General features: G+C 38.8%; 1 protein-coding gene across 7 annotated transcripts in view; it reads left to right on the forward strand.

The window, feature by feature from the left end:
* unc5db (unc-5 netrin receptor Db) overlaps positions 1 to 25,716 on the forward strand; it is a 230,153-nt gene that overhangs the window by 14,132 nt on the left and 190,305 nt on the right. The gene's annotated exons all lie outside the window — the stretch shown is intronic.

The following is a 25,716-nucleotide window of genomic DNA, read 5'->3' on the forward strand; positions in this document are numbered from 1 at the left end:
AAAACCTTTTAAATCAAGCGATGTCAATGGCGGAACACGGCTTGTTCAAAAGTTCAACAAATCAAAAGATGGAATCTCAATTTACGTGGGGGCCACTGGAGCTCGGGTCTGGGTGAGACTGGGCCGCATCAGGTTTTCCAAAAAAAAAAACCCCAAAAAAACGCATTTATTAAAAACAAAAAAATTTAAAAAACTTCGCTTTGGTTCCAATTTTCTACAAGAAAAGCTCTGATAAAACATTCCACTGTTGTCAAATATCTTACTTTTTATTTTTCTACACAAAATAAGATGAAAAATAAATAAACAAATCAATCAATCAGTAATAAATAAATATAATAATAATAATAAAACGGCAAATAATAAAAACTTAAGAAAGCACATATAGTTGGTGGGTAGACAAATGATTTTTTTCATATTAAAATGAACAAAGCATTATTAGAGCCCTGTAGACATGACAAAACACGACTATAGTCACATTTATACTCTTTTTATTTACAACATATTGCGCAACTGCACTGTCTTAAGACACATGCTAACTCGCAAACTAGAGAGCTAGCCACCTGAACAGTAGCCTTCAAGTTATTTCCTTTCAACTTAAATAGCCAAAAACTTACCACTTCCACACGGATAGGGAGGATAACTATTAACAGTTATTTAACCTTTAACATGAACATGAATCAAACGTAATAATTTTTTCTGGGTACATGATACCATACAGCATCCGTATCAAACTTGCGCGGGCCGCACTAACATTAAACTTTCATATCAAGGCGGGGGCCTCAAACTAGTGTCCTGCGGGCCACATTTGGCCCGCGGGCCGCATGTTTGAGACCCCCGCCTTAAGATGAAATATGCATTGTGAGCACCATAAACGACCTCAACAAACGACTGAGTTCGGCTGTACCAATGTCAATAGTCGGGGGAAATTTTGGGGGTTTTGAGACCCCCCCAAAAGAGGGAAATATTGACAAATTAATCTTCCTGCACTCCAACGGCACAAAAGAAGAGGTTAACATAACTTTTTGTTTTCTCCCTCAAACTGCAGATGTGTCTTTGAACAGATTCTCGCTACTCCACAACGATATTTACCTACATGTCGTACATGCATGGCATGAAAATGAAAATACTTCATATCCAAAAATATATTAATATATAATATAACTATTAACAGTTATTTAACCTTTAACATGAACATGAATCAAACGTAATAATTTTTTCTGGGTACATGATACCATACAGCATCCGTATCAAACTTGCGCGGGCCGCACTAATATTAAACTTTCATATCAAGGCGGGGCCTCAAACTAGTGTCCTGCGGGCCTCATTTGGCCTGTGTGCCGCGTGTTTGAGACCCCTGCGATAGAACATCAATATGTTGGGAAAGTCATAAAATGAAAACTTGGTTGAATTATGAGCTGTATGATCTCAGAGGTGTTGGACTTTAGAGGTTGTGCTTCGTGTGATTGAAATCTTATGCCCAGTGACTTGTCTACACGACAAGACCCTTTTTTTTTTTTTTTTGGTCTTTAATATTTGCAGTTTAATATTGTGTCCTGACCAAAAGGGAGACATATTGAGTGAAAGCTTTCCTCACGATACCCCCGTCTACTCAGGGCATGTGAAATCCATATTCAGGCTTCAGGCCAACCATCCCCTGCGAAGTAACAACAAGTCACCTCCCAACACTGAAAAGCTTTTAACATCACTCACTTTTCGGATCAGGGGTACTCGACAAGCAGTCAGCACGGGAAGTTGCTGCAAGGTGGAGCAGGAGAAGCACTTTTACGTGATGTATGTTTCAGTATGGTTGATAGGCATTTGCACTAAACAAGCGGTTTAGATTTAGAATTCAGTACGATCAATGCCGGATAGTATTTTTAGAGCCTTCAACCGATCAAACAGTGTAACTCTGGTGGTTATTCACAAAAAAATGCAACAAATAAAAACTAAAAGAAATAAATAAAAACATCGATGGTGCTCAGTGGATGCCTCCTGTATGTGCAGATTGAGCGGAATAAATTGAAGTCATTCATCAGCACCGTGCGTTCTTGAGTAATGTGTAGCCCTCAGGGTTGTATGGGAAGGAGAATTGTAATTCAAAACTAAAAAAACAAAAAAAAATGTTCAAAAAGCATTTCTGTTGCATTTTATTGATATCTGGAAATATTTGTGTCTAGCTGCAGAAGAAGAGGCCAAAAGAAGTAAAGGAAGACAGACATAATAACTCAAATGGATTACATTAAATTAAAGCATAACACGTTTAATCCATGTCATTCCTTATAATCCTCAGGGACTGCTACTGCTTAAATTACTATGTGAAGCACTGCTTTACTGTTTGCGGTATTTAAAATGTGTCTGTAATCAGTTTATCATATATGACCGTACAAGCAAAATGTACAGCATATACTGCATGTACCACTGTTAAAAAGCCCACCATTTGTACACGCTTATGTTGTTGTTTTTTTTTATCGAGTGTTAAATTTTGCACTTCCTTCGGAGGTTCTTGAAATCACCACAGTGAGATTGCAGAAGCGAAGCTTTTATTTAATTTCAGATTCCATCTGTTCATGGCTCATCTTACATTATTAATCATTAGAGGTGAGCGCCTATACATTTTACATGCATTTGGATTGTGCATTGCGCTTGATAGATTCTGTGTTTATGAACAATTGAAATTAAAGCGAGGGGGCTCTGGAACTTAACACTGTAACTGCAATTTTTGTTCACTTTAATTGCAAATGTTGATCCAAAATCAGGGGAAAAACATGGAAATTTAACTCTTTTTGGGAGTGGCTTAAAGCGAGGTGGTTCTGGAACTTAATCAAATATTATAACACTGTAACTGCAATTTCTGGTCACTTTTATTGCAAAAGTTGATCCAAAATCAGTGGAAAAATATGGAAATGTAACTCTTTTTGGGAGTGGCTTAAAGCGAGGTGGTTCTGGAACTTAATCAAATATAATAACGCTGTAACTGCAATTTTTGTTCACTTTTATTGCAAATGTTGATCCAAAATCAGGGGAAAACATGGAAATGTAACTCTTTTTGGGAGTGGCTTAAAACGAGGTGGTTCTGGAACTTAATCAAATATAATAACGCTGTAACTGCAATTTTTGGTCACTTTAATTGCAAATGTTGATCCAAAATCAGGGGAAAACATGGAAATTTAGCTCTTATTGGGAGTGGCTTAAAGCGAGGTGGTTCTGGAACTTCATCAAATATTATAACACAGTAACTGCAGTTTTTGCTCACTTTAATTGTAAATGTTGATCCAAAATCAGGGGGAAAATATGGAAATTTAACTCTTTTTGGGAGTGGCTTAAAGCGAGGTGGTTCTGGAAGTTAATCAAATATAATAACACTGTAACTGCAATTTCTGGTCACTTTTATTGCAAATGTTGATCCAAAATCAGGGGAAAACATGGAAATTTAACTCTTTTTGGGAGTGGCTTAAAGCGAGGTGGTTCTGGAAGTTAATTAAATATAATAACACTGTAACTGCAGTTTTTTGTCACTTTTATTGCAAATGTTGATCCAAAATCAGGGGAAAACATGGAAATTTAACTCTTTTTGGGGGTGGCTTTAAAGCGAGGTGGTTCTGGAACTTAATCAAATATAATAACACTGTAACTGCAATTTTTGCTCACTTTTATTGCAAATGTTGATCCAAAATCAGGGGGAAAACATGGAAATTTAACTCTTTTTGGGAGTGGCTTAAAGCGAGGTGGTTCTGGAACTTCATCAAATATAATAACACTGTAACTGCAATTTTTGGTCACTTTTATTGCAAATGTTGATCCAAAATCAGGGGAAAACCTGGAAATGTAACTCTTTTTGGGAGTGGCTTAAAGCGAGGTGGTTCTGGAACTTACTCAAATATAATAACGCTGTAACTGCAATTTTTGGTCACTTTAATTGCAAATGTTGATCCAAAATCAAGGGAAAACATGGAAATGTAACGCTTTTAGGGAGTGGCTTAAAGCGAGGTGGTTCTGGAACTTAATCAAATATTATAACACTGTAACTGCAGTTTTTGGTCACTTTAATTGCAAAAGTTGATCCAAAATCAGTGGAAAAATATGGAAATGTAACTCTTTTTGGGAGTGGCTTAAAGCGAGGTGGTTCTGGAACTTAATCAAATATAATAACGCTGTAACTGCAATTTTTACTCACTTTTATTGCAAATGTTGATCCAAAATCAGGGGGAAAACATGGAAATTTAACTCTTTTTGGGAGTGGCTTAAAGCGAGGTGGTTCTGGAAGTTAATTAAATATAATAACACTGTAACTGCAGTTTTTTGTCACTTTTATTGCAAATGTTGATCCAAAATCAGGGGAAAAATATTGAAATTTAACTCTTTTTGTGGTTCTGGAACTGAATCAAATATTATAACACAGTAACTGCAATTTTTGCTCACTTTAATTGTAAATGTTGATCCAAAATCAGGGGGAAAATATGGAAATTTAACTCTTTTTGGGAGTGGCTTAAAGCGAGGTGGTTCTGGAAGTTAATCAAATATAATAACACTGTAACTGCAATTTCTGGTCACTTTTATTGCAAATGTTGATCCAAAATCAGGGGAAAACATGGAAATGTAACTCTTTCTGGGAGTGGCTTAAAGCGAGGTGGTTCTGGAACTTAATCAAATATAATAACGCTGTAACTGCAATTTTTGTTCACTTTAATTGCAAATGTTGATCCAAAATCAGGGGAAAAGATTGAAATGTAACTCTTTTTGGGAGTGGCTTAAAGCGAGGTGGTTCTGGAAGTTAATCAAATATTATAACACTGTAACTTTAATTTTTGCTCACTTTTATTGCAAATGTTGATCCAAAATCAGAAGAAAACATGGAAATTTTACTCTTTTTGGGAGTGGCTTAAAGCGAGGTGGTTCTGGAACTTAATCAAATATAATAACGCTGTAACTGCAATTTCTGGTCACTTTAATTGTAAATGTTGATCCAAAATCAGGGGAAAACATGGAAATGTAACTCTTTTTGGGAGTGGCTTAAAGCGAGGTGGTTGTGGAACTTAATCAAATATAATAACACGGTAACTGCAATTTTTGGTCACTTTAATTGCAAATGTTGATCCAAAATCAGGGGAAAACATGGAAATTTAACTCTTTTTGGGAGTGGCTTAAAGCGAGGTGGTTCTGGAACTTAATCAAATATAATAACGCTGTAACTGCAATTTTTGGGCACTTTAATTGCAAATGTTGATCCAAAATCAGGGGAAAACATGGAAATTTAACTCTTTTTGGGAGTGGCTTAAAGCGAGGTGGTTCTGGAACTTAATCAAATATAATAACGCTGTAACTGCAATTTTTACTCACTTTTATTGCAAATGTTGATCCAAAATCAGGGGAAAAATATGGAAATGTAACTCTTTTTGGGAGTGGCTTAAAGCGAGGTGGTTCTGGAACTTAATCAAATATAATAACGCTGTAACTGCAATTTTTGGTCACTTTAATTGCAAATGTTGATCCAAAATCAAGGGAAAACATGGAAATGTAACTCTTTTTGGGAGTGGCTTAAAGCGAGGTGGTTCTGGAACTTCATCAAATATAATAACACTGTAACTGCAATTTTTGGTCACTTTAATTGCAAATGTTGATCCAAAATCAGGGGAAAACATGGAAATGTAACTCTTTGTGGGAGTGGCTTAAAGCGAGGTGGTTCTGGAACTTAATCAAATATAATAACGCTGTAACTGCAATTTTTGGCCACTTTTATTGCAAATGTTGATCCAAAATCAGGGGAAAAGATGGAAATGTAACTCTTTTTGGGAGTGGCTTAAAGCGAGGTGGTTCTGGAACTTAATCAAATATAATAACGCTGTATCTGCAATTTTTGGTCACTTTTATTGCAAATGTTGATCCAAAATCAGGGGAAAACATGGAAATTTTACTCTTTTTGGGAGTGGCTTAAAGCGAGGTGGTTCTGGAAGTTAATTAAATATAATAACACTGTAACTGCAGTTTTTTGTCACTTTTATTGCAAATGTTGATCCAAAATCAGGGGAAAACATGGAAATTTAACTCTTTTTGGGGGTGGCTTTAAAGCGAGGTGGTTCTGGAACTGAATCAAATATTATAACACTGTAACTGCAATTTTTGCTCACTTTAATTGCAAATGTTGATCCAAAATCAGAGGAAAACATGGAAATTTAACTCTTTTTGTGAGTGGCTTAAAGCGAGTTGGTTCTGGAACTTAATCAAATATAATAACACTGTAACTGCAATTTCTGGTCACTTTTATTGTAAATGTTGATCCAAAATCAGGGGAAAACGTGGAAATTTTACTCTTTTTGGGAGTGGCTTAAAGCGAGGTGGTTCTGGAACTTAATCAAATATAATAACACTGTAACTGCAATGTTTGGTCACTTTTATTGCAAATGTTGATCCAAAATCAGGGGAAAAATATTGAAATTTAACTCTTTTTGGGAGTGGCTTAAAGCGAGGTGGTTCTGGAACTTAATCAAATATAATAACGCTGTAACTGCAATTTTTGGTCACTTTAATTGCAAATGTTGATCCAAAATCAGGGGAAAACATGGAAATTTAACTCTTTTTGGGAGTGGCTTAAAGCGAGGTGGTTCTGGAACTTAATATAATAACACTGTAACTGCAATTTTTGGTCACTTTTATTGCAAATGTTGATCCAAAATCAGGAGAAAACATGGAAATGTAACTTTTTTTTACGAGTGGCTCTTTCAAAAGTCATGTTTGTCATAATCAAGCCTTGGAAATGTACCAAAACATGCTCATAGGGGCCGGGCAAGATCTTATATGTCAGCCACAGCCCAGACAGGAAGCTACTACAGTTTTGCGAGAATGTCTTGTGCGGTTCTCTTTTTGCAGACGGATACTTGAGTAGTAATTGCCTTTTAGCGCCTCTGTAGTTGGAAGCCATAGTGACTGTAAATATGATCAAATGAGATTCTGATGGTGGCCTTGGAGGCGGATGGCGTAAAAAGCAATAAGGAGGAATGATATCACAGGACACAGCAAAATGCAGTGATTACATTTATTTCCACTTGCTTATTACAGGAGGTGAAAATGAGCACTACCCCCCCCCCACCCCCTAGCCCCCTCCCATACATGACATATTAGGAAAACAGTGTCCTTTGATAGAGGTCTTGGATCATTATGACTGAATTAATTTGCATGAAAAAAATCACTTTTTGGCTTATAAATGCAATTTCTAAATCAAACATCTTACTGTATGCCGGCAAAGGACGGGTTTTCAGCTTTTACTGCAAATTGCCCCTTTTTTCTGTCATCACATCTGACAGCCGGATGGATACTTGTCATGTATTCCCTCCTGCAGCTGAAATAGCCTGTTTTCATCTCCGTCTGGACCACGACTTCAAAGACCCAAGGTAAAGCTATACTCAGCATGCTGTGTAGTATAAAATGAATATGGAGTATTTGTGTGTGTGTTCAAGGGGAATTCTATTAAGGCATCATCTTTTGGCTGGAAAATATTTTTTTGGATAAGTATTTTCAATGCCATGCATGTACGACATGTAGGTAAATATCATTGTGGAGTACCGAGAATCTGTTCAAAGGCACATCTGCAGTTTGAGGGAGAAAAAAAAAGTTATGTTAACCTCTTCTTTTGTGCCGTTGGAGTGCAGTAAGATTAATTTCTCAATATTTCCCTCTTTTGGGGGTCTCAAAACCCCCCAAATTTCCCCGACTATTGACATTGGTACAGCTGAACTCAGTCGTTTCTTGAGGTCGTTTATGGTGCTCACAATGCATATTTCATACTAAGGCAGGGGGTCTCAAACATGCGGCCCGCGGGCCAAATGTGGCCCGCAGGACACTACTTTGAGGCCCCCGCCTTGATATGAAAGTTTAATGTTAGTGCGGCCCGCGCAAGTTTGATATGGATGCTGTATGGTATCATGTACCCAGAAAAAATTCATACGTTTGATTCATGTTCATGTTAAAGGTTAAATAACTGTTAATAGTTATCCTCCCTATCCGTGTGGAAGTGGTAAGTTTTTGGCTATTTAAGTTGAAAGGAAATAACTCGAAGGCTACCGTTTAGGTCGCTAGCTCTCTAGTTTGCGAGTTAGCATGTGTCTCAAGACCCTGCAGTTGCGCAATATGTTGTAAATAAAAAGAGTATAAATGTGACTATAGTCGTGTTTTGTCATGTCTACAGGGCTCTAATAATGCTTTGTTCATTTTCATCTGAAAAAAATCATTTGTCTACCCACCAACTATATGTGCTTTCTTAAGTTTTTATTATTTGCCGTTTTATTATTATTATTATATTTATTTATTTATTACTGATTGATTGATTTGTTTATTTATTTTTCATCTATTCTTGTAGAAAATTGGAACCAAGGCAAAGTAAAAAATTTTTATTTTTTTTTAATAAATGCGTTTTTTTTGTTTTTTTTGGAAAACCTGATGCGGCCCAGTCTCACCCAGACCCGAGCTCCAGTGGCCCCCAAGTAAATTGAGTTTGAGACCCCTGTCCTAAGGAAATATTGTGAGCAATGTTGCAGCTTCCATTGTCACAACCCAGAGGATTTTTGAGCCTGTGTGTTGGCAATCATCCCTTACGTAGATCATCTGCTGATGATCAGCATGATATCATCTGGAGGAACTCTTTAGTGATGATGAGGTTCCTTTGTTGAGACAGGTTATCGACTTGGCACGTCACATGATAGGGAAGGGTGCTCATCTCGCCTCTTCCTCGTCGGCAGCTTCCTCGATGGATGCCATCTTCTCTCACACCGGCTCCTTCCTCAAATGCGACTTTATGGATGGTTCGTTTCAGCTGTTAATGGTACTTTGAGGGTAGATACACCCAAGGGACACAATCATACGCATGTCCCTCGCCGCTTTGCGGTTCAAACATTGCATGCTCGTTATTGTGGTCTTTCAAAAATTAATGAATGAGCATAAAAATTACAAAATGAACTAAAATTACTGAGTAAGGGATTGAAGTCTACACTGGTCACTTGGTGTCACTAGTAACCCACACACTTACGATAATAATAATCATCATCATAATCATACTAATAACACAGTTATTACTTTTGTGGCCATGCTCCCAACTAAAACTCGATTCTTAATCACACGTGCAGAAGACTAATCGATTCATCAAAAGACAAAAGTATGCGTCTTATTTATGTTTTAAATGGCTTATTTCTCTGTTTACACTCATGCTACCAAATTAAGTCGATACAAAGGTGACTATAGGGGTGTTATTCTATGTCTAGAGGGCTCTAAAAAGTGTTTGTAGGAAGTTGTCAACACATTTTCTATGCTCCAACAATGGAAATATTTGATTTATTTATAGGAATCCTACTTCACGGAAATTAATTTATTGTGGTCGGGTCTGAAACCAATGAACTGCAATAAACGAGGGACAAGCTAATACCTAATTTTTGCATATTTCAGTGCCACTTAATTATTACTTTATTTTCAAAATTTTAGTTTTTTGTTCTGATTACGGGCGGCACGGTGGTCTAGGGGTTAGCGCACAGACCTCACAGCTAGGAGACCAGGGTTCAATTCCACCCTCGGGCATCTCTGTGTGGAGTTTGCATGTTCTCCCCGTGAATGCGTGGGTTTTCTCCGGGTACTCCGGTTTCCTCCCACATTCCAAAAACATGCTAGGTTAATTGGCCACTCCAAATTGTCCATAGGTATGAATGTGAGTGTGAATGGTTGTTTGTCTATATGTGCCCTGTGATTGGCTGGCAACCAGTCCAGGGTGTACCCCGCCTTACGCCCGAAGACAGCTGGGATAGGCTCCAGCACCCCCGCGACCCTCGTGAGGAAAAAGCGGTAGAAAATGAATGAATGAATGAATGAATGTTCTGATTACAACCCTTTATGTCAGCACCTATGCTATTTCGAAACCAAGTTTCGGAACGCATCTCTTGGCGTAATGGATTGAATGGATTGAATTTCACAGTGGAGCGTGAGAATGATTCATTCATTTCAAGTTCCGGCGTCATGATATGGAAGTTAATCAAGCATCTTCGTTTATCGTAGACCATCATTCCCAGATGTTCCCTGCGTCGTCTCTTTTAGCCACCGTTGACGTTGTCACGCACATCATGAGCTCGAGTGGCGGTGGCGGTGTCCTCACTGGCAGACATGATGGATCCCCTTCCATTATCAGTGTACGCTTCTGTCACCCTGTGGGACTCAGCCAGTATGACATTTATTAATTGACTGCAGGTTAATAAATCAGCTGACATGCCGATGCTGCACAACTGAGCTCTAAACTGGTATACATTTGGACTTTTTTTTTTAAAGTGCATAGTTGTGGACTTGAGCAGCTACACAAAAACCAGCACAGAAAGACTTCTAGCCTCTTTTTGCAATGTTTCCATGGACTTCCTGCTTCGGACCCAAACGGTCTGTTTAATTTACTCCACTCCTGGCCCTCCTCGAGGTACGCCCACTGCGCTGTGATTGGTCACACTCCCGAGTGCTCCCGAGGACTTCTGGATACTGGTAATCTGCAGGCCATATAAGGAAATCCGGATCATAATTGATGTCGGTGTTAGAAAAAACTCTCTAAGAGCCCCCAAAAACGTCTTTCAGGGCTCATCTTTCAAGTGCAAGCATTTTGATCAACAGAAACGCAATTGAATTCAAGAAATACTACATAACAAAACATAAAGTTTTTGTGTTGTCTGCTGTCGTCCTTGGCAACAATAACATCAAGAGGACCTATTATCCAATTTTTTGGCCCTTTTATTGAAGTGTGGACTCCTATAGAGCGGCTACACACAATAACTGTCACAGAAAGCTTTCTAGAGCTTCCAGAATCTGCACCTATTCCAGCTGTAACAAACAATACAACATCGGAACAACATTTATGTCTTTAAGTCGCTGAATTATTATGTCTTAGCCATTTTTGTCATATTTCAATTATATGAGAAAGTATGATGCCTTCAGAGGCCTGACACATGTAATCACTTCTCTACTCTGATTTTTTCAGCTATTGGATTGCCATGATTTCCTGATATAAATAAAATAAAACATTAATGTTTAAAACAACAGTAGTACAATAATACCTCACCACTTTGTGCTTAGATTTTTGCGGCAGTTTTTCAACACTATGCTAATTACTAAATGACGCTGTTTCATGTGCGGAATAGAACAAGGATGGATGAACTGATGCTGTTTTCAGCTTGGATAGGAATGTATAATACATAATTTAAAGAGGAACTGCACTTTTTTGGAATCTGCATTTTAACGAAAGACAACAAGTTAATATGAGCTAGCTAACAAGGCACATCATTGGGCGGTACCTATGTAGACAATGAGGCCCTTTGACCAAAAAACCTCGAACATCGTTTGATGTATATGCTGTCATCATGCATTAACACGTATACTGATAATGTATGATGTATGTATGTATGTATGTTTTACATACACAGTACGATAGATACCCAGGCGACTCCTCTGCAAAAAGTACAGAAAACAGAAAGATAGATATGAGCTGAAAATACAATGACTTGGATGAATGAGATGATTCATAGGCATAATAGATAGATACAGTAAACCTGGGATATATCGGATTCAATTGTTCCCACTGGTTTTGTCCGATATAAGCGAAATCCGTTATATGTGTATACCGGAAAATGTCCGTTTTACGCATATATGGGATTTATATCCGGTATATGCGTAAATGGGATTTTATCCGTTATAAAAAGGCACTTCCTTGACTATGTTTCCAATGTACCTGGACGCGCAGGCAACGCTGCAAACGCTGCAAATGACGTCGTATAGCGGCCTGTCACGATTCGGCGAATCGGAGCGCCACGATGCGGCCATCCGATATATGCGAGGGAAATTTCATGGAAATGCATTGGAACGGGACTGGAGATTTTGTCCGAAATAGGCGAAATCCGTTATAAAAAAATCCGATATATGCAATGAATTTTTATTGGAAATGCATTACAGAAAAATCGGTTCTTTTTTATCTGTCCGTTGTGAGCAAATTTCCGATATATCCGAGGTTTACTGTAGATAGATAATATATATATCTATCTAATAGAAGTAATGACAGCTGTTGAGGCAGCAGTGGTGTTCAAGATTCCGCAGTAAATAATGATGGTGATTGCTGGGTTTGCTTGAGAGATGAGGAAGAGAACCACAAGTGGATCAGACATTTTGATGAGCTGGTACCATGGAGACAGGGAGCTCACAGATTAAATTCTGACCGGGTGATGTCATAATATATAGATTATTTGAGTATATTTGTGCTTATTACATTTGGTCATACTCATACATATTTTTATCATTTACAGTATGTCTTTATCTGTAAATATTTTCAAGGTACAACCTTTTGAAATAGTGATGTCATAACCGGAAAAAAAGTCACAGATAGTCTTGTGGTTGACTCGTTTTATGGGCTCAGTTATTGCTCAGTGTATGTGAGTATGAAATATGGGCATGCCCTATGATTGACTGGCAACCGGTCTATCAAAAAATAGGTTAAAAGAGTGTCTCTAAATTTTTTTCACTACAAGTCACATACACGCTGACTCAAATCTTGGTGATTTTGGAAGAAAAAATAAGTCTTATTTCCCGGGGAGGTGAACCAATTAATCAGTGACAGGATTTAGTGGATCTTGGATTTAATCAGAGCTGATGGCTACACTTCCTTGAGCTATCTGCTATCTGCTTTTGAACACACACCAAGCCGCCGTGGTTGTCCTAGTGAGAGTGAGTGGGATCTACAGTATCTTGTTTTGGCTCACTGTGGTTTCTTGGGTTTGGCCGACTGCCTCAGTCAACAATTGACTTTTCGTATGCTGGAGCTGTGCTTGCAATTTATTGAGCTTGCCTCCATCAAGGCAAATAAGGCAAACGTGATGCTCGACTGGGAGGACATTGTGTCGGAGTTGCTTTGCTCAAGGGCACTTTGGCAGTAGTCATGGAGAAGACCAAGATAAATAAGATCCTTCGTCGTTATTTGGTTCGTTTTTGTCAGACACATTTGTCCTTGAGTAGCGCTCCAATGTCAACTATGTAACCATTTAAATGCGACTGTAGACTGGAGTTCTTTTGTCTTTCCGAATGGAACCTTTTCCGAATGACTTTTCCAAAAACATGGTATCCATGGAAAGGAATATTCCAATCTTTTCTCTACATGCGGCGCTATAATCAAACAGAATAGTCAATGGGGCATGCGCAGTAAAACGTAAACATCAACATCACCTGATACCGACTTCCCCGATTTGTTGGAATAACTCCGTATTACAAGTTTTTTGTTCGTCCAGTCCGAAAAAACAAACTTTCGGGCGGATACAAGATACCTCAATCGGATTGGGGAAAGGAATATTCCACCCATGTGAATCCGATTATATGTTCATTCGGATTGGCACTTATCTTTCGGAATGAGGTGTATACAAAGGTTACATTCTTTCCGTTTGAGCAAATAAACCGAATGGAATTGGAATATTTGGGTCCATGTATACGTGGTTTATGTACTTCAACTACCATCAAAGACAACGTTCAGCAGTTCCTGAATGTTTTTGATCAAAACAGCAATGTGCAGTGTGTCGGAAGTACGTAGGAATGTCAGGATTTTTAGCTGACAATACCGATCCCCATGTCTAAATGTACTTTGGGTCACCAAAGTTTTTTCTTGTGGGAAGTACTTTTGCAAAATGAACATGGCCAAGAAGTACTCTAGAGAGTAGAGACATGTAAAAAAAAAAAAAAAAAAAAACACTGGTTAAGTTGGGACACTCTTATGCCAAGGTAGCTCCTTTTTTGTCTTGCTACAAGAGCCATCTTCCAGGTCTTTGAAGCTAACTTTACCAATCAGAATGCTCTTTTCTTTTTTCCATTTTTGCTCAATATTTGTTCCAGTTTGTGGCTAAAGAGTTACCGTGCTTCAATCACACTACGGTGTGGGCCGAGGGTCAAACAGGAGGAGCGCACGTTAATAGCCCGTCAAAAAAATTAACAGCCGTTAAAGGAAACGTCCGTTAACGCATCATTAACGGATTAACTTTGACAGCCCAATATATCTATATCTATGTATATACAGTAAACCTCAGATATATCGGATTCAATTGTTCCCACTGGTTTTGTCCGATATAAGCGAAATCCGTTATATGCGTATACCGGAAAATGTCCGTTTTACGCATATATGGGATTTATATCCGGTATATGCGTAAATGGGATTTTATCCGTTATAAAAAGGCACTTCCTTGACTATGTTTCCAATGTACCTGGACGCGCAGGCAACGCTGCAAACGCTGCAAATGACGTCGTATAGCGGCCTGTCACGATTCGGCGAATTGGAGCGCCACGATGCGGCCATCCGATATATGCCAGGGAAATTTCATGGAAATGCATTGGAACGGGACTGGAGATTTTGTCCGAAATAGGCGAAATCCGTTATAAAAAATCCGATACATGCAATGAATTTTTATTGGAAATGCATTACAGAAAAATCGGTTCTTTTTTATCTGTCCGTTGTGAGCGAATTTCCGATATATCCGAGTCCGATATATCCGAGGTTTACTGTAGATAGATAATATATATATATCTATCTAATAGAAGTAATGACAGCTGTTGAGGCAGCAGTGGTGTTCAAGATTCTGCTGTAAATAATGATGGTGATTGCTGGGTTTGCTTGAGAGATGAGGAAGAGAACCACAAGTGGATCAGACATTTTGATGAGCTGGTACCATGGAGACAGGGAGCTCACAGATTAAATTCTGACCCGGTGATGTCATAATATGTACATTGGAAATGCATTACAGAAAAATCGATTCTTTTTTATCTGTCCGTTGTGAGCGAATTTCCGATATATCCGAGTCCGATATATCCGAGGTTTACTGTATATATATGAACAGATTTTTCATGCAATGCATTTCACTTTTACTCATTGTTTTCTCCACAAGCTTGCACACATCGGAGAGTCTGCTCTATTTTTTTTTTTTACAAGTGGAATTTCATTTTGCAGCTTTGTGCTGTGAAATAGTAGATACAAGGCAGCACACGAAATTGGACCGCAACCAGGAACGGAAAGAGCTTTTCATTAGTCTAATATTACTCTTGTGTATTGGCTGCTTTATTATTCTTTCAGTTCCAGAGAGAGCGATAGAGGCAACACTGTAGCAAGCTTATTATTAAATAATTTTAAAAGACTCTCTGGTCCAGTGACGGTAAATGCGTGTTCAGTTGTTGGCTGTTTAAAGTGCTTTTATTTAAAAACATTTTTATGCGGTGTATCTGGAATGTATTCACAGCACTTCCCCTTTTCCGTATTTTATGTGATAGCCTTATTCGTTATTATTATTATTATTGTCAAGTTCTGTTTACCTACATGACACACATTATATGATAATAGGAGGTTATATAAAGTAAATGTATGTTGTATAATCATTCCACCATTGAGCACATGCAGACTTCTAAAAGGGACTGTATATTTGTTTTAATGTGTAGTATTTTGCCCAGGGAACTAAAGTGTGGTAATATTCTTTATAGATTGTGCCTACTTTACTATGTCCATTGAGACTTAATTAAAATAGATTCATTCTACTTCCCAGCAGCTTTGGTGCTTGTGAATCTAGAAACGTTAAAACATAGTCCGATATTAAGTGTATTATGAACAAAAATTGCAGCATTTATTTATTAGCTTATGATAAATTAGCCGCAATCTGAACATGTTTTGTAAACAACATTAAAGGATACCGATTATGCTCATTTCCGGCCTTTTGTATTGAGTTGTGGTAAACTAACAAACTTTATAGGTTAGAAAAAACGGAAAAAGTATAATAAAATTTTTTGGCAGAGACTATATATCCAACAATCGTTAATCAAGGTTAACGCAGGTTGTAAATAACACCTCAACCAAAAGTGATTTGACTTTGTCGATAGTTCCAAATGACATCTTCAAATCAGAAGAAATAATTTTTTTTACCATCCTTTGACACAGCAAAGCTTTGTGACCTTTACTTTCAGAGCAACCTTGAGGTAATTTTTTTACACCGCAACTTTACCGTCTAAGCCCTTAAACTGCAGAATTCATCACTTTTTTTTTACAGTTAGGCATATATAGGATGTACAGGAGGTACGGAAGTATTCACCTCTCTTGGATGTGTCAGCGTTTTATTGCTTATGGGGTTGCACTAACGATTATTTTCTTTTTTCGATTCGGCCTTTGACTAGTGGTTCTCAACTGGTTTGGCTGACAGAGCCACAATCGTTCGATGTTCTTCCCCTCAGACAAGAACTTGAGGTGCATTCACGGACATCAAGTTTTTTTTTTTTCTGCAGAGAAAAAGACTCTGCAACCCACTTTTGGGTCATGGACATATATTTGGTCATATTTTTTTTTTTGTGTAAAACAAAAAGGTAATAGGCTTGTGTTTATGCATGAGTAACGAAATTAAAAATTATTCATATTTAAGAGGCTGAAATCAGAGGATATGTAAATGTTTTAATCTGAAAAAAAGATTATTGAAATACCAAAAATTATTGCCATTACCAAGTTGATAGTTGATGAGTGCTATTGTTGCCCTATAAGAGGGTAAATTCCAAAGTCCCCTGACTGCCAGGGGACCCAAAAATAGGTACAGTAAATTGATTGGTGATTATGATTATTTCATTTGATGTCATTTTGTGGCTTGATGAGAGAGATCCTTGGCTGTGGAACTGTAGCAATTTCATTTCAAAGGAGAAGGAAAATAAACTTGAATAAATTGAAATACATTTTTCACATTTGGAAACACTGATTTTGCCAAATAATTCTCAGGAATGGTATTTAGTGATTTAGACAGATCCAAATGGGTTGATATAGCAGAAGAAATTAACCCTTTGGGTTTAATTAACATTTTGTCGATTAGCATAATATTTTCCACAGAGGTGTCACCCCTACTTGGCTCTCTTTTTTAAAAAAGAAAATCTTCAAAGCAATATTGGCTTGAAGATATCCCAAGTCTCCCAGTTTAGCTGTGCAGATGCGGACCCTGCAGACCAACATCACAGAAAATGAAGTCAAGCATAATGAGAAGCAGAGGCTATCAGAAGAATCTGCACTGGGAGATTATTTCTCCAGTGGCACTGCCTCAACACCATGCACTCCACTTTTAATCCTTCGGTCGTACAGTGTTGGGGGGGTAACAGCGTCACTAACGGCGTTGATGTTTTCTAGTAGCGGATAATCTGCCGGACCTCTTTAACGGGGGGCAGCTGTGTTGCATCTGCGTTGCTATGGTAGTTGACACACAACACAATGTCGTTAGAATGTTGTATTTTCGTGTTAAATGATGACAAACTTTCAGATAATGAGGTTTGTGCATTTTGGAAGTGAGCCCTGAAAGAACTTTGGAAACGCTTGGTTTCAGAGAGTTTTTTTCTGGTTAGAGTGCCGGTCTTCCTTATATGGGCGTATGTTGTAGGCCACGTACTGTTTACGGTGTTAGCATTGTCACCCAGGAACTGTTTCTTTGAGTGTAAGGGAAAGCTAAATTTATTTACAATTCACAACGAGGCAAACATCAGGCACGAGTGGTTGGAGTTCCTGATTCCGGACCAGCAAAAGAAAAATATTTTAATCTGTCAACTGCATTTTACACCGGACTGTTTTATGAACATGGGCCAGCATGCAGCTGGATTAGCCGACAAACTGTTGCCAAAGCCAAATACCTTTCCAACGCAGGCCACGTACTGTTTACGGTGTTAGCATTGTCACCCAGGAACTGTTTCTTTGGGTGTAAGGGAAAGCTAAATTTATTTACAATTCATAACGAGGCAAACATCAGGCACGAGTGGTTGGAGTTCCTGATTCCAGACCAGCAAAAGAAAAATATTTTAGTCAAAAATATTTTTACACCGGACTGTTTTATGAACATGGGCCACCATGCAGCTGGATTAGCCGACAAACTGTTGCCAAAGCCAAATACCTTTCCAACGCAGGCCACGTACTGTTTACGGTGTTAGCATTGTCACCCAGGAACTGTTTCTTTGGGTGTAAGGGAAAGCTAAATTTATTTACAATTCATAACGAGGCAAACATCAGGCACGAGTGGTTGGAGTTCCTGATTCCAGACCAGCAAAAGAAAAATATTTTAGTCAAAAATATTTTTACACCGGACTGTTTTATGAACATGGGCCACCATGCAGCTGGATTAGCCGACAAACTGTTGCCAAAGCCAAATACCTTTCCAACGCAGGCCACGTACTGTTTACGGTGTTAGCATTGTCACCCAGGAACTGTTTCTTTGGGTGTAAGGGAAAGCTAAATTTATTTACAATTCATAACGAGGCAAACATCAGGCACGAGTGGTTGGAGTTCCTGATTCCAGACCAGCAAAAGAAAAATATTTTAGTCAAAAATATTTTTACACCGGACTGTTTTATGAACATGGGCCACCATGCAGCTGGATTAGCCGACAAACTGTTGCCAAAGCCAAATACCTTTCCAACGCAGGCCACGTACTGTTTACGGTGTTAGCATTGTCACCCAGGAACTGTTTCTTTGAGTGTAAGGGAAAGCTACATTTATTTACAATTCATAACGAGGCAAACATCAGGCATGAGTGGTTGGAGTTCCTGATTTCTGACCAGCAAAAGAAAAATATTTTAGTCAAAAATATTTTTACACCGTACTGTTTTATGAACATGGGCCAGCATGCAGCTGGATTAGCCGACAAACTGTTGCTAAAGCCCAATACCTTTCCGACGCTACTCGGTTATGTCGAAGAGTCAGAACAGCAAGCAGTAAAGTGCCTTAATTGTATTTATTTTGTGTAAGTAATGGAACAAAAGCGCTTCTCTGTATAGAATGTATACAACTCCGATAAAGTTCGGCAGCTATCCAGAAGTCCTCCTGAGTACTCGGGAGTGTGACCGACCACAGCAGAGTGAGCATTCCTGGAAGCGGGCCATGGGTGGACCTGAGTCGTGGGCGGACAGGGGTTGAAGTTGGGTGTTCAGAGTTGGATTTTAGCTTGGTGTGGGCATGCATGTTGCATGTTCTCCCCGTGCATGCGTTGGTTTTCTCCGGGTACTCCGGTTTCCTCCCACATTCCAAAAACATGCTAGGTTAATTAGCCACTCCAAATTGTCCATAGGTATGAATGTGAGTGTGAATGGTTGTTTGTCTATATGTGACCTGTGATTGGCTGGTGACCAGTCCAGGGTGTACCCCGCCTCTCGGCTGAAGACAGCTGGGATAGGCTCCAGCATGCAGTAATTTGCACTGTTGTGGCTGAAATATATGATTTAATTTCTGGGGGAAGAATGCTTTTGTCCACAGCCAATGTTACTGAATATTATTGATTAATTAATTGCATATTTGTTCTGTATATGGCAACATTTTTTTTTTTGCATATGATGGTTTAGTGTCAGTGAACCTCCACCGTTTAAGTGGACCAATCAGAGCCGCTAATCGAATTCTTCCCCTATATTTATTGGCCAATATGAGCAGTTTCTACTCAAGTTTTTTTTGTATAGCAATTTATTATGTGGGGCGGCACGGCGGTCTAGTGGTTAGCGCACAGACCTCACAGCTAGGAGACCAGGGTTCAATTCCCACCCTCGGGCCATCTCTGTGTGGAGTTTGCATGTTCTCCCCGTGCATGTGTGGGTTTTCTCCGGGTACTCCGGTTTCCTCCCACATTCCAAAAACATGCTAGGTTAATTAGCCACTCCAAATTGTCCATAGGTATGAATGTGAGTGTGAATGGTTGTTTGTCTATATGTGCCCTGTGATTGGCTGGCGACCAGTCCAGGGTGTACCCCGCCTCTCGCCCGAAGACAGCTGGGATAGGCTCCAGCACCCCCGCGACCCTTGTGAGGAAAAAGCGGTAGAAAATGAATGAATGAATGAATTTATTATGTTTCTGCAAGTGAAAATAATAAAAAAAAAACTTCCACCCAATGTTTGCATCTGATAGACTTCCCACTGACAACCAGCAAAGAAATAGAGCTATTATGGTGGTTGAGTAGGATCAATCCATATCCAGCTTTTTTTGATGTCTCTATTTGAAGCAGCCAAGGGTGATTTTTTTTTTTATGCCTGTGGTTTTAGAAGCCTGTTTCAAATTCTGCTGTTCTATCAAATTGACCAGTCAATTTTTTTTTCCCAGCTATACTTTCTCATTACCAGTGCATTTAGGTCAGGGGTGGGCAAACTGCGGCCCGGGGGCCACATGCGGCCCACCAAGCATTTGAATCCGGCCCTCCAGTTACTTTCGGAGTATTTCAACTTTTAACATGATGTCTTATTCAGTAAAAAAAATAATTAATTTCATTGTTTGAGGGAAATGAGAACATATAGGTGATAGTATATCATTTTTACAAATAAAATTAGACTAATATTTCAAGGCGGACTGTTGAATTATAAGCGTAAAATAGTGTGTGTGTTAAATATTTGTTCTGCCCCCCCACCCCCGCACAATTTTGTTAACTCAACGTGGCCCACTAGTCAAAAAGTTTGCCCACCCCTGATTTAGGTGATGGAAAAAGGAAGGAAAGGCAAAGCTGCATGTCATTCACAAGATTGATTAACTTGGTGTTTAAAAAAATCTGGACTGTTGTTGTAAATTTAAGCTTATTTTATGGACGGAATTAATGTGAAATTATAACACATTGCAAGTCAGCATCACAGGATATTTTTTGCAGTTTGGTGCCTGCACTACAAGACTATGAACACATGGGTTCCGTGGGATGCTGTCGCTTGGATGGACGTTGTATTTCTGCTGAGAAAGCATCTTCCTCTAACACAGAGGTAGGGAACCTATGGCTCGGGAGCCAGGTAGGGCTCTTTTGATGACTGTATCTGGCTCTCAAGCATTTCTTACCACAATAAAAATGCATTTTTGCTAACATTTTAAAGTAAACCATCACAGAAATCACTGTTAAAAATAATCAACAACTTTCTTATGCATTTTAATGCGTCCATCTATTTTCTACTGCAATACGGCCAACCATATCCATCTTTCTTGATGATATTTTCCAGGTCAAACACCAAAACTCGATTATTACTGGGTAATGCGGTAGTGTACCTCGGTCATTGAGATGTCATCATGTAAATGCAAACTTTCCTCCTTTAGTCAAATAGTCGCCTAGCTAAAGCTTCAGAACCAAGCCTTCTGACAAAGATGGCCAAAAGAATGAAATATGTGTACGGAGTATGGTGCAAAACTATGCAGCAGCAGAAGTTGTATTAATGGCAACAAGTGTTTGATTTATTATTAGACACTGCGCTGCTCACGAAAGTGTGCTGGCCACACCCCATTGGCGTGGGGTAGTGTGTCTGGTCTACGTAATTAGAGCCCATTATATCTAAAACTGTTGGTCTTACATAAAAATGCACACATTTTATTGCATTCAATGTTTAAAAAAATGTATATGGCTCTCACAGATACACATTTTAAAATATCTGGTCCTCATGGCTCTCTTAGCCAAAAAGGTTCCCGACCCCTGCTCTAACACGTAAAATCATCTTTGTGCCGTGCTCTCAACCAAACCGTGTTGTTCCATTTAGTTTGCAGGATCGGTCAGCCCCAATCTCTGAAGCAATAGCAGTTATTTGTATTCGTTTGTTTGTCACCGTCCCATTTTCTGGCACACTGAACCAGAACCGAAGCAATACAGCCCACTGCCAAATGCCACTGAATGTTTTATTTTACTGTTGTATTAGGCCATACTTTTTTCAGATCAGTGATCTATATCAGGGATTTCTGCTTTACCATATTTCAAATTTCAGAGCAAGACCACATTATGAAAATTATGGTTTTGAAATATTATTATTATAAATTATTTAAAAAAACTCTAAATAGGTAGCAAACTTGTCCTGACTGAGCATTTAGATTCATTCATTCATTTTCTACCGCTTTTCCTCACGAGGGTCGCGGGGGGGTGCTGGAGCCTACCCCGTAAGGCGGGGTACACCCTAGACTGGTGGCCAGCCAATCACAGGGCACATATAGACAAACAACCATTCACACTCACATTCATACCTATGGACAATTTGGAGTGGCTAATTAACCTAGCATGTTTTTGGAATGTGGGAGGAAACCGGAGTACCCGGAGAAAACCCACGCATGCACGGGGAGAACATGCAAACTCCACACAGAGATGCCCGAGGGTGGAATTGAACCCTGGTCTAACCCTAGACCACCGTGCCGCCCCTGAATATTTAGATGTTAATATTAATTGGTTAAAAAAATAGATGAGGAATAAGAAGAGATAGGAAGAATAGGACTCAATAGATGAATAAATATTTTTCAGTGTCGCACTGGGACCTCATTAGTAATCTATTACGGTAAATATTTTGCATCAGGAAGGGCAAAACCTTTGTAAAAACAAAGTTAAAATCACTCATGTAATTGACTTGTTGTGGCGGTCCATGAAAGTGGGGAAAATAAGGTGTTGAACCCGCCTTGCTCGGTCGGATGCATCTCATGGAGCTCAATGGAGCTCTGTGATGAAGGTGAAGTGTATCGTGACGAGCCGGGGTTTGGAGGTTTGGTGAATGTGTGAGCGCTGTCGAATAAATGCTGTCGGTGTACATTAATCCCTCATATAGTAATGTTGGTTATTAGCCACGTTTACATGAGGAGTTTTTCTCTTTCCGAATGAGCTTTCCGGAAGCAATGGTATAAATGGAAAGGAATATTCCAATGGCGTGTCTCCATGCGCCGCTATAATCAACCAGAATAGTCAATTATCTATATTAGGGGTCACCAAAGTTTTTTCTTGTGAGAAGTACTTTTGCAAAATGAACATGACCAAGAAGTACTCTAGAGAGTAGAGACATGTAAAAATGTAAAAAAAAAAAAAAAAAAAACACTGGTTAAGTTGGGACACTCTTATGCCAAGGTAGCTCCTTTTTTGTCTTGCTACAAGAGCCATCTTCCAGGTCTTTGAAGCTAACTTTACCAATCAGAATGCTCTTTTCTTTTTCCGTTTTTGAGCAAATAACCCCAATGGAATTGGAATATTTGGATATTTGGGTCCATGTAAACGTGGCTATTGATTCCAGGGAATTTCTGCAAATTTATAATTACAGTATTTTTGTAGTTTGAGTGTGTTTAAATTGCAGAAAACCTCTTAATTCCCGACTCCTTGATTGTATGAATGCGAGTGTGAATGATTGTCTGTGCACTGCGATTGGTTACTGGGATAGGCTCCAGTATACCCGCGACCCTCGTGAGGATAATTTTGACTAATAATTGTATATTTGAAAATGAAATTTCAATGCAGACAGGATTTGCAAGAGATTCTCATAAGAAATGTGTTATTATACCAGTGAGTTGAGAGATGAATTATTGATAAGAACTCAGTGGTGACCTGCCACTGAGAAAGGTGCAAATGTTCAATGCTGCAAATCCGTGACAGAACTCATTACAAGGCTGAGGCAGCTGCAACAATGTGTCCCTCAGTTGCCGTTGTCGCTCTACTCCAGGAATTGCTCTTCAAATGTTATTGGGTGCCAGATGGTGGAGCCACGGTGTGACAACAGGTGTCAAAAGTAAGAGCAGCTACAAAACCGTCATCTGTAGTGCAAATTGCTTCACAAAAAGCTGAACTCCAATGTCTAATCGCACTTGGAGATGTGATTTCCTCGGGGAGTTAAGGTGCTTGTACAAGTAACTTGGTGTTCATATAACTCAGGGGGAGATCTCCGTCGGAGTATTACCCTGAATGATGCGTTCAAAAGGGTTTTTTTTTGTTAAATTATTTTATTTTATTCATGTTTTTATCCGGTTTTAGAACAGCACATCTTTTTAAAGCTAACAACCCATGTCGTGAACAAAATGCTGATGTGTATGAGTGTACATCAGTGGTCTCAAACACGCGGCCCGCGGGCCAAATGTGGCCCGCAGGACACTAGTTTGAGTCCCCCGCCTTGATATGAAAGTTTAATGTTTGATATGGATGCTGTATGGTGTCATGTACCCAGAAAAAATTATTACGTTTGATTCATGTTCATGGTTAAATAACTGTTAATAGTTATCCTCACTATCCGTGTGGAAGTGGTAAGTTTTTGTTTTTTTTTAAGTTTAAAGGAAATAACTTGGAGGCTACCGTTTAGGTCGCTAGCTCTCTAGTTTGCGAGTTAGCATGTGTCTCAAGACCCTGCAGTTGCGCAATATGTTGTAAATAAAAAGAGTATAAATGTGACTATAGTCGTGTTTTGTCATGTCTACAGGGCTCTAATAATGTTTTGTTCATTTTAATCTGAAAAAAATAATTTGTCTACCCACCAACTATATGTGCTTTCTTAATTTTTAATTATTTGCTGTTTTATTATTATTATTATTACATTTATTTATTACTGATTGATTGATTTTCTTTATTCTTGATCTTATTTTGTGTAGAAAAATAAAAAGTAAGATATTTGAGAACAGTGGAATGTTTTATCAGAGCTTTTCTTGTAGAAAATTGGAACCAAAGCAAAGTTTTTTAAATTTTTTTGTTTTTTTTTTGGAAAACCTGATGCGGCCCAGTCTCACCCAGACCCTAGCTCCAGTGGCCCCCAAGTAAATTGAGTTTGAGACCCCTGATTTAAAACATCATTCTCTAATTATGTCTGCTATATTCTGTAATACAAGTTTTAAGGTTATTATAGGGGTGTTATTTCATGTCTAGAGGGCTCTAATAAATGTGCCTAGGAAGTGGAATGTTGGCCCGCTGGCCGCATGTTTGAGACCCCTGGTCAAAGTGCTTTTGTTCTTTGTTCAGACTGCATTTGTAAATAAGAATTTGTTCTTAAATTGCTTGCCTGGGTAAATAAAGATAAATAATAATAATAATAATAATGGCCACAATACTCAAATGTAGTTTTTGAGTCAATTTTCCAGATGTAAAACTTGGGTACTACATATGGACAAACCATACATCCTGGTTTCCTCAGGGAAAAACACTGGATGGATTAAAAAAAAACAAAAAACATTGATTCTGTGAATTCCCCCAGAAAAAATGTGGGCATGCCTGTTGCACAGCATGATGGACTTATTAATGATGTATAAGGACATTTTTCTGTTCTTAATAAATGCATTTTTTGGGGGGAAAACCCAGTCTCGCCCAGACCCTAGCTCCAGTGGCCCCCAAGTAAATTGAGTTTGAGACCCCTTGGTGTACATATAAAGCCCCCTTAACATTTCTGACATTTTGGCAACATTTTTGTCACCGTAATAATAATAAACTTTCTGACTGTGTCTTGCTAATAACTCAACTTTAAAGACAATTCTTGATTCTTGGACTGTATCGGTTTCTCCTTGTGTTTGTTGTGCTTTTTTTTTTTATACATGCTAGAAGAACATAATAATAAGGAAATCATTTGTGGATATTAATATTTAGGAGGAGTTCCCCAAATCCCAGAAGTGTCTCGACAAGCTATCCATTCCAAGACAGACTTGCTCTGTTGTGGATTTGTTACAAGTAATTGAACTTGATAACAAGTCATCACCGTGTACTTTGACGTGACTTTAGGTGAACTTGACATAAACGGAGTTGCTTTGGGATTTTCCCAGTTGCATTCATCGTCCGTTTGTCCCAGAAGAGATGCTATAATAAAGAATGAGACAGGAACAGTATTTGACGTTCATCTATGTCACCGTAATAAGCTCTGAATCAGAATTTCAGCCTCTGTGCAGACGGTCGGCCTCGGTTGTAACATCATTTTTCATGAAAGCCACGGCCTCCCGGGATCTTTCCCCGCTGAAAAAGATGTCAGCGGAGATGAAA

This window comes from Doryrhamphus excisus, chromosome 4, assembly GCF_030265055.1.
Source record: "Doryrhamphus excisus isolate RoL2022-K1 chromosome 4, RoL_Dexc_1.0, whole genome shotgun sequence".
In the NCBI taxonomy this organism is placed as follows: domain Eukaryota; kingdom Metazoa; phylum Chordata; class Actinopteri; order Syngnathiformes; family Syngnathidae; genus Doryrhamphus; species Doryrhamphus excisus.